Below are 15,614 nucleotides of genomic sequence, written 5' to 3' on the forward strand. Positions count from 1 at the left end.
ATTCCAGATTACTTGTAAGTTTCTATGGGTCAGGTCCTCTCCATTGTTGCTGGCCTAAGGTTTAGTTCACCATATAGCAATGTATATATTGACCTATTTTCCCCTCGACTTTCTGTGATTCCCTACATCTCACCTTTCTTTGCAGACAAGCCATTTGAAATACCCTTAACTTATTTCACAGCCAATAAGTCATTGAAATAATGTGTATGTTTTAGAGAAATCTTCTGATATAATTAGGCAGAAAATCTCACCTGCCATAGTTTTCAAAACAGCATAATTTCACTCTTCTCAATGCTTAATCTGTTGTATTACACAACCTTTGAGTATTTAGCTTTATCAATGACATGTACTTTAAAAATGTTTTAGAGATCCTACCAGTCTTTGAAAACATCCTTCTTCCTTGTTTCAGTTCCAGTTTTATGTATATTTTCTGCCTTGCACCTGATTATTCCAACAATTGATGGATGGCCTTGGGAATCTAATTCTGGTATTGATAGTTTTTGCTGATTGTCTCCCCTTGTAGCTGATTTCTTCATTATTGTGTAAATTTAGATCATGAGCTCATGTTTAGCTAAAGAGATGACTTTGTAAGATGCTTAGGTGTGAACGCTCGTAAGCTTCAGCGGAAAGTCGGCAAAGATTTATTTGTGTCCCTCCAATGAGTTGCCCGCGAGAACCCCACTTTCTACAAGTATTGGTCCAATACTCCCTCAAGAGGCAGGGGACTCCGACAGGGCTGCTTGGCGGCCCCCGATCTGGGGCAGGGGCAGTGGGCGGCCTGTGGCCCAGGAAGAAGCCTCTCTGCATGTGTCCCTGGGACCCATCTGCCTGCGAACTTCGGTCACCTGGCAGGAAGCTACGATGCCCAGACCTATGGTTAGCTGTGCAGCGAGGTGTACTGCGCAGAAAGGTTCCACACACACTTAAAGTAAGCGGTCTGCATGAGTGGAAAGGTGAGAGTTTGGGCAGCTGTGCAGACAAAGAAGGCGCCCTTTGCCCTGGGCCTAAATGCTTGTGACACCCCACTGGACATGCCGGGCTCTGAGGGACCTGCCCTGAGCCCCCGGCTCCCCTGCCCTTTGTTCAGTCACAGCAGAGATGGCCACACACACTCATTCAGTGAGGGCTGAGTTCCAACCACCCTCAGCCCCGCCCCCTCTCCGCAGGTTACCATGGACTACAGAGGCTGCATCCTGAGGCCACGGCGTTCCGAGAATGCCAAGGGCAGACATGATGACCTTAAATGATTTCCTCTTGTGTCAGTTTTGGTAAACTTTAGGAGCTGGGAAATGGTCCACTTTACAGAAATGTTCAAATTTACTGGCATTTCATATATTCTCTGCATCATTGTGCCTTGTTTCAGTTCCAGTTTTATGTATATTTTCTGCCTTGCTACCGATTATTCCTACATCTGATGGATGGCCTTGGGAATCTAATTCTGGTGTTGATTGTCTTTGCTGATGGTCTCCCCTTGTAGTTGCTTTCTTCATTATTGTGTACATTTAGATCATGAGCTCATGTTTAGCTAAAAAGCTGACCTTGTAAGAGGCTTAGGTGTGAACGCTCGTAAGTTTCAGCAGAAAGTCGGCAAAGATTTATTTGTGTCCCTCCAATGAGTGGCTCGCAAGGACCTCGTTTTCTACAAGTGTTGGTCCAATACACCCTCTAGAGGCAGGGGACTCCGACAGAGCTGCTTGGCGGCCCCTGATCTGGGGCAGGGGCAGTGGGCGGCCTGTGGCCCAGGCAGGAGCCTCTCTGCATGTGTCTCAGGGACCCATCTGCCTGCGAACTTCGGTCACCTGGCAGGAAGATACGATGCCCAGACCTATGGTTAGCTGTGCAGCGAGGTGTACTGCGCGGACAGGTTCCACACAAACTTCAAGTAAGAGGGCGGCCTGAGTGGAATGGTGAGAGTTTGGGCAGTTGTGCAGACAAAGAAGGCGCCCTTTGGCCTGGGCCTAAATGCTTGTGACACCCCACTGGACCTGCCGGGCTCTGAGGGCCCTGCCCTGGGCCCCCTGCTCCCCTGCCCTTTGTTCAGTCACAGCAGAGATGGCCACACCCACTCCCTCAGTGAGGGCAGTGTTCCAACCTCCAGCAGCCCTGCCCCCTCTCCGCAGTTTACCATGGACTACAGATGCTACATTCTGAGGCCAGGGCGTTCCGAGAATGCCAAGGGCAGACATGATGACCTTAAATGATTTCCTCTTGTGTCAGGTTTGGTAAACTTTAGGAGCTAGGAAATGGTCCACTTTACAGAAATGTTCAAATTTACTGGCATTTCTTATATTCTCTGCTCTAACATTGTCCTGATTCTTTCTGTATATTCTTTACTTATGTTTTTGTTTTCCTTAATCAAAGTGTGTCTTTTCAATCTTTTCAAAGAAGATTCTTTGGACTTATTAAATCACCTCAATTTTATACGTTTTCTGTTGTATTAAGTTCTGCTCATATCTTTATTTATCTTTTTTCTATGTTCTCAGGGTTTATTGTTTTGATCTTCTGATGTCAATTAAAACACTTGGTTATTCATTTTAATAAATATTTTACTTATAAAGATTTGAACTTTTGAAGATTCCAGCTTACTTGTAAGTTTCTAAGGGTCAGGTCCTCTCCATTGTTGCTGGCCTAAGGTTTAGTTCACCATATACCAATGTATATATTGGCCTATTTTCCCCTTGACTGTCTGTGATTCCCTACATCTCACCTTTCTTTGCAGACAAGCCATTTGAAATACACTTACCTTATTTCACAGCCAATAAGTCATTGAAATAATGTGTATTTTTTAGAGAAATCTTCTTATATAATTAGGCAGAAAATCTCACCTGCCATAGTTTTCAAAACAGCATAATTTCACTCTTCTCAATGCTTAATCTGTTGTATTACACAACCTTTGAGTATTTAGGTTTTTCAATGACATGTACTTTAAAAATGTTTTAGAGATCCGACCAGTCTTTGAAAACATCCTTGTTGCTTGTTTCAGTTCCAGTTTTATGTATATATTCTGCCTTGCACCTGATTATACCAACAATTGATGGATGGCCTTGGGAATCTAATTCTGGTATTGATAGTCTTTATTGATTGTCTCCCCTCGTAGCTGATTTCTTCATTATTGTGTAAATTTAGATCATGAGCTCATGTTTAGCTAAACAGCTGACCTTGTAAGAGGCTTAGGTGTGAACGCACTTAAGCTTCAGCAGAAAGTCGGCAAAGATGTATGTGTGTCCCTCCAATGAGTTGCCCACGAGGACACCGTTTTCTACAAGTGTTGGTCTAATACTCCCTCTAGAGGCAGGGGACTCAGACTGGGCTGATTGGCGGCCCCCGATATAGGGCAGGGGAAGTGGGCAGCATGTGGCCCGGGCCGGAGCCTCTTTGCATGTGTCCCTGGTAGACATCTGCCTGTGAACCACGGTCACCTGGCAAGAAGCTACGATGCCCAGACCTATGCTTAGCTGTGCAGCGAGGTGTACTGCGCGGACAGGTTCCACACTCACTTCAAGTAAGAGGGCGGCCTGAGTGGAAAGGTGAGAGTTTGGGCAGCTGTGCAGGCAAAGAAAGCTCCCTTTGGCCTGGGCCTAAATGCTTGTGACACTCCACTGGGCCTGCCGGGCTCTGAGGGCCCTGCCCTGGGCCCCCTGCTCCCCTGCCCTTTGTTCAGTCACAGCAGAGATGGCCACACCCACTCCTTCAGTTAGGGCAGTGTTCCAAACTCCCTCAGCCCCGCCCCCTCTCCGCAGGTTACCATGGACTACAGAGGCTGCATTCTGAGGCCAGGGCGTTCCGAGCATGCCAAGGGCAGACATGATGACCTTAAATGATTTCCTCTTGTGTCAGTTTTGGTAAACTTTAGGAGCTAGGAAATGGTCCCCTTTACAGAAATGTTCAAATTTACTGGCATTTCATATATTCTCTGCTCTAACATTGTCCTGACACTTTCTGTATATTCTTTACTTATGTTTTTGTTTTCCTGAATCAAAGTGTGTCTTTTAAATCTTTTCAAAGAAGATTCTTTGGACTTACTAAATCAACTCAATTTTATACGTTTTCTGTTGTATTAAGTTCTGCTCATATCTTTATTTATCTTTTTTCTATATTCTCAGGGTTTATTGTTTTGATCATCTGATGTCAATTAAAAAACTTGGTTATTCATTTTAATAAATATTTTACTTATAAAGATGTGAACTTTTGAAGATTCCAGCTTATTTGTAAGTTTCTAAGGGTCAGGTCCTCTCCATTGTTGCTTGCCTAAGGTTTAGTTCAACATACAGCAATGTATATATTGACCTATTTTCCCCTCGACTTTCTGTGATTCCCTACATCTCACCTTTCTTTGCAGACAAGCCATTTGAAATACCCTTAACTTATTTCACAGCCAATAAGTCATTGAAATAATGTGTATTTTTTAGAGAAATCTTCTTATATAATTAGGCAAAAAATCTCACCTGCCATAGATTTCAAAACAGCATAATTTCACTCTTCTCAATGCTTAATCTGTTGTATTACACAACCTTTGAGTATTTAGCTTTATCAATGACATGTGCTTTAAAAATGTTTTAGAGATCCTACCAGTCTTTGAAAACATCCTTGTTGCTTGTTTCAGTTCCAGTTTTATGTATATATTCTGCCTTGCACCTGATTATTCCAACAATTGATGGATGGCCTTGGGAATCTAATTCTGGTATTGATAGTCTTTACTGATTGTCTCCCCTCGTAGCTGATTTCTTCATTATTGTGTAAATTTAGATCATGAGCTCATGTTTAGCTAAACAGCTGACCTTGTAAGAGGCTTAGGTGTGAACGCTCGTAAGTTTCAGCAGAAAGTCGGCAAAGATTTATTTGTGTCCCTCCAATGAGTGGCCTGCATGTACCCCGTTTTCTACAAGTGTTGGTCCAATACTCCCTCTAGAGGCAGGGGACTCAGACAGGGCTGCTTTGCGGCCCCCGATCTGTGGCAGGGGCAGTGGGCAGCATGTGGCCCGGGCAGGAGCCTCTCCGCGTGTGTCCCAGGGACCCATCTACCTTCGAACCTCGGTCACCTGGCAGGAAGCTACGATGCCCAGACCTATGCTTAGCTGTGCAGCGAGGTGTACTGCACGGACATGTTCCACACACACTTCAAGTAAGAGGGCGGCCTGAGTGGAAAGGTGAGAGTTTGGGCAGCTGTGCAGACAAAGAAGGCGCCCTTTGGCCCGGGCCTAAATGCGTGTGACACTCCACTGTGCCTGCCGGGCTCTGAGGGCCCTGCCCTGGGCCCCCTGCTCCCCTGCCCTTTGTTCAGTCACAGCAGAGATGGCCACACCCACTCCCTCAGTGAGGGCAGTGTTCCAACATTCCTCAGCCCCGCCCCCTCTCCGCAGGTTACCATGGACAACAGAGGCTGCATTCTGAGGCCAGGGCGTTCCGAGAATGCCAAGGGCAGACATGATGACCTTAAATGATTTCCTCTTGTGTCAGTTTTGGTAAACTTTAGGAGCTAGGAAATGGTCCCCTTGACAGAAATGTTCAAATTTACTGGCATTTCATATATTCTCTGCTCTAACATTGTCCTGACTCTTTCTGTATATTCTTTACTTATGTTTTTGTTTTCCTTAATCAAAGTGTGTCTTTTAAATCTTTTCAAAGAAGATTCTTTGGACTTACTAAATCACCTGAATTTTATACGTTTTCTGTTGTATTAAGTTCTGCTCATACTTTTTTTATCTTTTTTCTATGTTCTCAGGGTTTATTGTTTTCATCTTCTGATGTCAATTAAAACACTTGGTTATTCATTTTAATAAATCTTTTTACTTATAAAGATTTGAACTTTTGAAGATTCCAGCTTACTTGTGCGTTTCTAAGGTCAGGTCCTTTCCATTGTTGCTGGCCTAAGGCTTAGTTCACCATATAGCAATGTATATATTGACCTAATTTCCCCTCGACTTTCTGTGATTCCCTACATCTCACCTTTCTTTGCAGACAAGCCATTTGAAATACCCTTAACTTATTTCACAGACAATATGTCTTTGAAATACTATGTATTTTTTAGAGAAATCTTTTTATATAATTAGGCAGAAAATCTGACCTGCCATAGTTTTCAAAACAGCATAACTTCACTCTTCTCAATGATTAATCTGTTGTATTACACAACCTCTGAGTATTTAGCTTTATCAATGACATGTCCTTGAAAAATGTTTTAGAGATCCTACCAGTCTTTGAAAACATTCTTGTGACTTGATTCAGTTCCACTTTTATGTATATTTTCTGCCTTGCACCCGATTATTCCTACATCTGATGGATGGCCTTGGGAATCTAATTCTGGTGTTGATTGTTTTTGCTGATTGTCTCCCCTTGTAGCTGCTTTCTTCATTATTGTGTACATTTAGATCATGAGCTCATGTTTAGCTAAACAGCTGACCCTGTAAGAGGCTTAGGTGTGAACGCTCGTAAATTTCAGCAGAAAGTCGGCAAAGATTTATTTGTGTCCCTCAAATGAGTGGCCCGCAAGGACCCCGTTTTATACAAGTGTTGGTCCAATACTTCTTCTAGAGGCAGGGGACTCAGACAGGGCTGCTTTGCGACCCCCGATCTGGGGCAGGGGCAGTGGGCGTCCTGTCGCCTGGGCAGGAGCCTCTCCGCGTGTGTCCCAGGGACCCATCTGCCTGCGAACCTCGGTCACCTGGCAGGAAGCTACGATGCCCAGACCTATGCTTAGCTGTGCAGCGAGGTGTACTGCACGGACAGTTTCCACACACACTTCATGTAAGAGGGCGGCCTGAGTGGAAAGGTGAGAGTTTGGGCAGCTGTGCAGACAAAGAAGGCGCCCTTTGGCCTGGGCCTAAAATCTTGTGACACTCCACTGGACATGCAGAGCTCTGAGGGCCCTGCCCTGGGCCCCCTGCTCCCCTGCCCTTTGTTCAGTCACAGCAGAGATGGCCACACCCACTCCCTCAGTGAGGGCAGCGTTCCAACCACCCTCAGCCCCGCCCCCTCTCCACAGGTAACCATGGACTACAGAGGCTGCATTCTGAGGTCAGGGCTTTCCGAGAATGCCAAGGGCAGTCATGATGACCTTAACTGATGTCCTCTTTTGAAATTGTTGTTAAACTTTAGGAGCTAGGAAATGGTCCACTTTACAGAAAAGGTCCAATTTTCTGGCATTTCATATACTCTCTGCTCTAACATTTTCCTGACTCTTTCTGTATATTCTTTACTTATATTTTTGTTTTCCTTAATCAAAGTGTGTCTTTTAAATCTTTTCAAAGCAGATTCTTTGGATTTACTAAATCACCTCAATTTTATTCGTTTTTTGTTGTATTAAGTTCTGCTCATATCTTTACTTATATATTTTCTATGTGCTCAGGGTTTATTGTTTTCATCTTCTTATGTCAATTAAAACACTTGGTTATTCATTTTAATAAATCTTTTTACATATAAAGATTTGAACTTTTGAAGATTCCAGATTACTTGAAAGTTTCTAAGGGTCAGGTCCTCTCCACTGTTGCTGGCCTAAGGCTTAGTTCAACATATAGCAATGTATATATTGACCTATTTTCCCCTCGACTTTCTGTGATTCCCTACATCTCACCTTTCTTTGCAGACAAGCCATTTGAAATACCCTTAACATATTTCACAGCCAATAAGTCTTTGAAATAATGTGTATTTTTTAGAGAAATCTTCTTATATAATTAGGCAGAAAATCTGACCTGCCATAGTTTTCAAAACAGCATAATTTCACTCTTCTCAATGCTTAATCTGTTGTATTACACAACCTTTGAGTATTTAGCTTTATCAATGACATGTACTTTAAAAATGTTTAAGAGATCCTACCAGTCTTTGAAAACATCCTTGTTCCTGGTTTCAGTTCCAGTTTTATGTATATTTTCTGCCTTGCACCTGACTCTTCCAGAAATTGATGGATGGCCTTGGGAATCTAATTCTGGTATTGATAGTTTTTGCTGATTGTCTCCCCTTGTAGCTGATTTCTTCATTATTGTGTAAATTTAGATCATGAGCTCATGTTTAGCTAAACAGCTGACCTTGTAAGACGCTTAGGTGTGAACGCTCGTAAGCTTCAGCAGAAAGTCGGCCAAGATTTATTTGTGTCCCTCCAATGAGTGGCCCGCAAGGACACCGTTTTCTACAAATGTTTGTCCAATACTCCCTCTAGAGGCAGGGGATTCAGACAGGGCTGCTTTGTAGCCCCCGATATGGGGCAGGGGTTGTGGGCGGCCTGTGGCCTGGGCCGGAGCCTCTCCACGTGTGTCCCAGGGACCCATCTGCCTGCGAAACTCTGTCAACTGGCAGGAAGCTACGATGCCCAGACGTATGGTTAGCTGTGCAGTGTGGTGTACTGTGCAGACAGGTTCCACACACATTTCAAGTAAGAGGGCGGCCTGAGTGGAAAGGTGAGAGTTTGGGCAGCTGTGCAGACAAAGAAGGCACCCTTTGGCCTGGGCCTAAATGCTTGTGACACTCCACAGGGCCTGCCGGGCTCTGAGGGCCCTGCCCTGGGCCCACTGCTCCCCTCCCCTTTGTTCAGTCACAGCAGAGATGGCCACACCCACTCCCTCAGTGAGGGCAGTGTTCCAACCTCCCTCACTCCCGCCCCCTCTCCGCAGGTTACCATGGACTACAGAGGCTGCATTCTGAGGCGACAGCGTTCCGAAAATGCCAAGGGCAGTCATGATGACCTTAAATGATTTCCTCTTGTGTCAGTTTTGGTAAACTTTAGGAGCTAGTAAATGGTCCCCTTTACAGAAATGTTCAAAATTACTGGCATTTCATATATTCTCTGCTCTAACATTTTCCTGACACTTTCTGTATATTCTTTACTTATGTTTTTGTTTTCCTGAATCAAAGTGTGTATTTTAAATCTTTTCAAAGAAGATTCTTTGGACTTACTAAATCACCTGAATTTTATATGTTTTCTGTTGTATTAAGTTCTGCTCATATCTTTATTTATCTTTTTTCTATGTTCTTAGGGTTTATTGTTTTCATCTTCTGATGTCAATTAAAACATTTGGTTATTCATTTTAGTAAATCTTTTTACTTATAAAAATTTGAACTTATGAAGATTCCAGCTTACTTGTACGTTTCTAAGGGTCAGGTCCTCTCCATTGTTGCTGGCCTAAGGCTTAGTTCACCATATAGCAATGTATATATTGACCTATTTTCCCCTCGACTTTCTGTGATTCCCTACATCTCACCTTTCTTTGCAGACAAGCCATTTGAAATACCCTTAACATATTTCACAGCCAATAAGCCTTTGAAATAATGTGTATTTTTTAGAGAAATCTTCTTATATAATTAGGCAGAAAATCTGACCTGCCATAGTTTTCAAAACATCATAATTTCACTCTTCTCAATGATTAATCTGTTGTATTACACAACCTTTGAATATTTAGCTTTATCAATGACATGTCCTTTAAAAATGTTTTAGAGATCCAACCAGTCTTTGAGAACATCCTTGTGCCTTGTTTCAGTTCCAGGTTTATGTATATTTTCTGCCTTGCACCCGATTATTCCTACATCTGACGGATGGCCTTGGGAATCTAATTCTGGTATTAGTTGTTTTTCCTGATTGTCTCCCCTTGTAGCTGCTTTCTTCAATATTGTGTAAATATAGATCATGAGCTCATGTTTAGCTAACAGCTGACCTTGTAAGTGGCTTACGTGTGAACGCTCGTAAGTTTCAGCAGAAAGTTGGCCAAGATTTATTTGAGTCCCTCCAATGAGTGGCCCGCAAGGACCCCGTTTTCTACAAGTGTTGGTCCAATACTCCCTCTAGAGGCAGGGGACTCAGACAGGGCTGCTTTGCGGCCCCCGATCTGGGGCAGGGGCAGTGGGCGGCCTGTGGCCCGGGCAGGAGCCTCTCCAGGTGTGTGTCAGGGACCCGTCTGCCTGCGAACCTCGGTCACCTCGCAGGAAGCTACGATGCCCAGACCTATGGTTAGATGTGCAGCGAGGTGTACTGCGCAGACAGGTTCCACACACACTTCAAGTAAGAGGGTGGCCTGAGTGGAAAGGTGAGAGTTTGGGCAGCTGTGCAGACAAAGAAGGCGCCCTTTCGCCTGGGCCTAAAAGCTTGTGACACTCCACAGGGCCTGCCGGGCTCTGAGCGCCCTGCCCTTGGCCCCCTGCTCCCTTGACTTTTGTTCAGTCACAGCAGAAATGGCCACACCCACTCCCTCAGTGAGGGTAGTGTTCCAACCTCCCTCACCCCCCCCTCTCCGCAGGTTACCATGGACTACAGAGGCTGCATTCTGTGTCCAGGGTGTTCCAAGAATGCCAAGGGCAGACATGATGACCTTAAATGTTTTCCTCTTGTGTCAGTTTTGGTAATCTTTAGGAGTTAGGAAATGGTCCACTTTACAGAAATGTTCAAATTTACTGGCATTTCATATATTCTCTGCTCTAACCTTGTCCTGACTATTTCTGTATTTTCTTTACTTATGTTTTTGTTTTCTTTAATCAAAGTGTGTCTTTTAAATCTTTTCAAAGAAGATTCTTTGGACTTACTAAATCACCTCAATTTTATACGTTTTCTGTTGTATTAAGTTCTGCTCATATATTTATTTATCTTTTTTCTATGTTCTCAGGGTTTATTGTTTTGATCTTCTGATGTCAATTAAAACACTTGGTTATTCATTTTAATAAATCTTTTTACTTATAAAGATTTGAACTTTTGAAGATTCTAGCTTACTAGTACGTTTCTAAGGGTCAGGTCCTCTCCATTGTTACTGGCCTAAGGATTAGTTCGCCATATAGCAATGTATATATTGACCTATTTTCCCCTCGACTTTCTGTGATTCCCTACATCTCACCTTTCTTTGCAGACAAGCCATTTGAAATACCCTTAACTTATTTCACAGCCAATAAGTCTTTGAAATAATGTGTATTTTTTATAGAAATCTTCTTATATAATTAGGCAGAAAATCTGACCTGCCATAGTTTTCAAAACAGCATAATTTCACTCTTCTCAATGATTAATCTGTTGTATTACACAACCTTTGAGTATTTAGCTTTATCAATGACATATCCTTTAAAAATGTTTGAGAGATCCTACCAGTCCTTGAGAACATCCTTGTGCCTTGTTTCAGTTCCAGGTTTATGTATATTTTCTGCCTTGCACCCGATTATTCCTACATCAGATGGATGGCCTTGGGAATCTAATTCTGGTATTGTTATTTTTGCTGATTGTCTCACCTTGTAGCTGCTTTCTTCATTATTGTGTAAATTTAGATCATGAGCTCATGTTTAGCTAAACAGCTGACTTTGTAAGAGGCTTAGTTGAGAACGCTCGTAAGTTTCAGCAGAAAGTCGGCCAAGATTTATTTGTGTCCTTCCAATGAGTGGCCCGCAAGGACCCCGTTTTCTACAAGTGTTGGTCCAATACTCCCTCTAGAGGAAGGAGACTCATACAGGGCTTCTTTGCGGCCCCCGATCTGGGGCAGGGGCAGTGGGCGGCGTGTGGCCCGGGCAGGAGCCTCTCCACGTGTGTCCCAGGGACACATCTGCCTGCGAACCTCAGTCACCTGGCAGGAAGCTACAATACCCAGACCTATGGTTAGCTGTGAAGCGAGGTGTTCTGCGCGGACAGGTGCCACACACACTTCAAGTAAGAGGGCGGCCTGAGTGGAAAGCTGATAGTTTGGGCAGCTGTGCAGACAAAGAAGGCGCCCTTTGGCCTGGGCCAAAATGCTTGTGACACTCCACTGGGCCAGACTGGGCTCTGAGGGCCCTGCCCTGGGCCCCGAGCTCCCCTGCCCTTTGCTCAATCACAGCAGAGATGGCCACACACACTCCCTCAGTGAGGGCAGTGTTCCAACCTCCCTCAGCCCCGCACCCTCTCCGCAGGTTACCATGGACTACAGAGGCTACATTCTGAGGACAGGGCGTTCCGAGAATGCCAAGGGCAGATGTGATGACCTTAAATGATTTCCTCTTGTGTCAGTTTTGGTCAACTTTAGGAGCTAGGAAATGGTCCCCTTTACAGAAATGTTCAAATTTACTGGCATTTCATATATTCTCTGCTCTAACATTGTCCTGACTCTTTCTGTATATTCTTTACTTATGTTTTTGTTTTCCATAATCAAAGTGTGTCTTTTCAATCTTTTCAAAGAAGATTCTTTGGACTTACTAAATCACCTCAATTTTATACGTTTTCTGTTGTATTAAGTTCTGCTCATATCTTTATGTATCTTTTTTCTACGTTCTCAGGGTTTATTGTTTTCATCTTCTGATGTCAATTAAAACACTTGGTTATTCATTTAGTAAGTCCAAAGTATCTTCTTTGAAAAGATTTAAAAGACACACTTTGATTAAGGAAAACAAAAACATAAGTAAAGAATATACAGAAAGAGTCAGGACAATGTTAGAGCAGAGAATATATAAAATGCCAGTAAATTTGAATATTTCTATAAAGGGGACCATTTCCTAGCTCCTAAAGTTTACCAAACCTGACACAAGAGGAAATCATTTAAGGTCATCATGTCGCCCCTTGGAATTATCGGAACGGCCTGGCCTCAGAATGCAGCCTCTGTATTCCATGGTAGCCGGCGGAGAAGGGCGGGGCTAGGGAGGTTGGAACACTGCCCTCACTGAGGGAGTGTGTGTGGCCATCCCTGCTGTGACTGAACAAAGGTCAGGGGAGGAGGGGGCCCAGGGCAGGGCCCTCAGAGCCCAGCAGGCCCAGTGGAGTGTCACAAGCATTTAGGCCCAGATCATATTGAGCCTTCTTTGTCTGCACAGCTGCCCGAACTCTCAGCTTTCCACTCAGGCCGCCCTCTTACTTGAACTGTGTGTGGAAAGTGTCTGCGCAGTACACCTTGCTGCACAGCTAAGCATAGGGCTGGGCATCGTAGCTTCCTGCCAGGTGACCGAAGTTCGCAGGCAAATGGGTCCCCGGGACACACATGGAGAGGCTCCTGCCCGGGCCACAGGCCGCCCAAGGCCCCTGCCCAAGATCGGGGGCCGCAAAGCAGCCCTGTCTGAGTCCCCTGCCTCTAGAGGGAGTATTGGACCAACACTTGTAGAAAACGGGGTCCTTGCAGGCGACTCATTGCAGGGACACAAATAAATCTTTGCCGACTTTCTGCTGAAACTTACGTGGGTTCACACCTAAGCCTCTTACAAGGTCAGCTGTTTAGCTAAACATGAGCTCATGATCTAAATTTACACAATAATGAAGAAAGCAGCTACAAGGGGAGACAATCCGCAAAAACAATCAATTCCAGAATAAGATTCCCAAGGCCATCCATCAGATGTAAGAATAATCGGGTGCAAGGCAGAAAATATACATAAAACTGGAACTGAAAAAAGGCACAAGGATGTTTTCAAAGACTGGTAGGATCTCTAAAACATTTTTAAAGGACATGTCATTGATAAAGCTAAATACTCCAAGATTGTGTAATACAACAGATTAATCATTGAGAAGAGTGAAATTATGCTGTTTTGAAAACTATGGCAGGTCAGATTTTCTGCCTAATTATATAAGAAGATTTCTCTACAAAATACACATTATTTCAAAGAATTATTGGCTGTGAAATAAGTTAAGGGTATTTCAAATGGCTTGTCTGCAAAGAAAGGTGAGATGTAGGGAATCACAGAAATTCGAGGGTAAAATAGGTCAATATATACTTTGCTATATGTTGAACTACGCCTTAGGCCAGCAACAATGGAGAGGACCTGACCCTTAGAAATGCACAAGTTAGCTGGGATCTTCAAAAGTTCAAATCTTTATAAGTAAAAAGATTTATTAAAATGTATAACCAAGTGTTTTAATTGACATCAGATGATGAAAACAATAAACCCTGGGAACATAGAAAAAAGATAAATAAAGATATGAGCAGAACTTAATACACAGAAAACGTACAAAATTGAGTTGATTTAATAAATCCAAAGAATCTTCTTTGAAAAGATTTAAAAGACACACTATGATTAAGGAAAACAAAAACATAAGTAAAGAATATACAGAAAGAGTCAGGACAATGTTAGAGCAGAGAATATATGAAATGCCAGTAAATTTGAACATTTCTGTAAAGGGTACCATTTCCTAGCTCCTAAAGTTTAACAAAACTGACACAAGAGGAAATCATTTAAGGTCATCATGTCTGCCCTTGGCATTCTCGGAACGCCCTGGCCTCAGAAAGCAGCCTCTGTAGTCCATGGTAACCTGCGGAGAAGGGTCAGGGCTGAGGGAGGTTGGAACACTGCCCTCAATGAGGGAGTGGGTGTGGCCATCTCTGCTGTGACGGAACAAAGGGCAGGGGAGCAGGGGGCCCAGGGCAGGCCCCTCAGAGCCCGGCAGGACCAGTGGTGTGTCACAAGCATTTGAGCCCAGGGCAAAGGGCGCTTTCTTTGTCTGCACAGCTGCCCAAACTCTCACCTTTCCACTCAGGCTGCCCTCTTACTTGAATTGTGTGTGGAACCTGTCCGCGCAGTACACCTCGCTGCACAGCTAACCATAGGTCTCGGTATCGTAACTTCCTGCCAGTTGACCGAAGTTCGCAGGCACATGGGTCCCTGTGACACACGCAGAGAGGCTCCTGCTAGGGCCACAGGCCCCCCACTGCCACTGCCCCAGTTCGGGGACCGCAAAGCAGCCCTGTCTGTGTCCCCTGCCTCTAGAGGGAGTATTGGACCAACACTTGTAGAAAACGGGGTCCTTGCAGTCCACTAATTGGAGGGACACAAATAAATCTTTGCTGACTTTCTGCTGAAACTTACGAGCGTTCACACATAAGCCTCTTACAGGGTCAGCTGTTTAGCTAAACATGAGCTCATGATCTAAATGTACACAATAATGCAGAAAGCAGCTACAAGGGGAGAGAATCAGCAAAAACAATCAACACCAGAATTAGATTCCCAAGGCCATCCATCAGATGTAGGAATAATCGGGTGCAAGGCAGAAAATATACATAAAACTGGAACTGAAACAAGGCAAAAGGATGTTTTCAAAGACTGGTAGGATCTCTCAAACATTTTTAAAGGACATGTCATTGATAAAGCTAAATACTCAGAGGTTGTGTAATACAACAGATTAATCATTGAGAAGAGTGAATTTATGCTGTTTTGAAAACTATGGCAGGTCAGATTTTCTGCCTAATTATATAAGAAGATTTCTCTAAAAAATACACATTATTTCAAAGACTTCTTGGCTGTGAAATAAGTTAAGGGTATTTCAAATGGCTTGTCTGCAAAGAAAGGTGAGATGTAGGGAATCACAGAAAGTCGAGGGGAAAATAGGTCAATATATACATTGCTATATGTTGAACTAAGCCTTAGGCCAGCAACAATGGAGAGGACCTGACCTTAGAAACGCACAAGTAAGCTGGGATCTTCAAAAGTTCAAATTTTTATAAGTAAAAAGTTTTATTCAAATGAATAACCAAGTGTTTTAATTGACATAAGAAGATGAAAACCATAAAACCTGAGAACATAGAAAAAAGATAAATAAAGATATGAGCAGAATTTAATACACAGAAAACGTATAAAATTGAGTTGATTTAATAAATCCAATGAATCTTCTTTGAAAAGATTTAAAAGACACACTTTGATTAAGGAAAACAAAAACATAAGTAAAGAATATACAGAAAGAGTCAGGACAATGTTAGAGCAGAGAATATATGAAA

The sequence above is a fragment of the Mesoplodon mirus genome, assembly GCF_964341445.2.
Source record: "Mesoplodon mirus genome assembly, chromosome: 1".
Classification (NCBI taxonomy): domain Eukaryota; kingdom Metazoa; phylum Chordata; class Mammalia; order Artiodactyla; family Ziphiidae; genus Mesoplodon; species Mesoplodon mirus.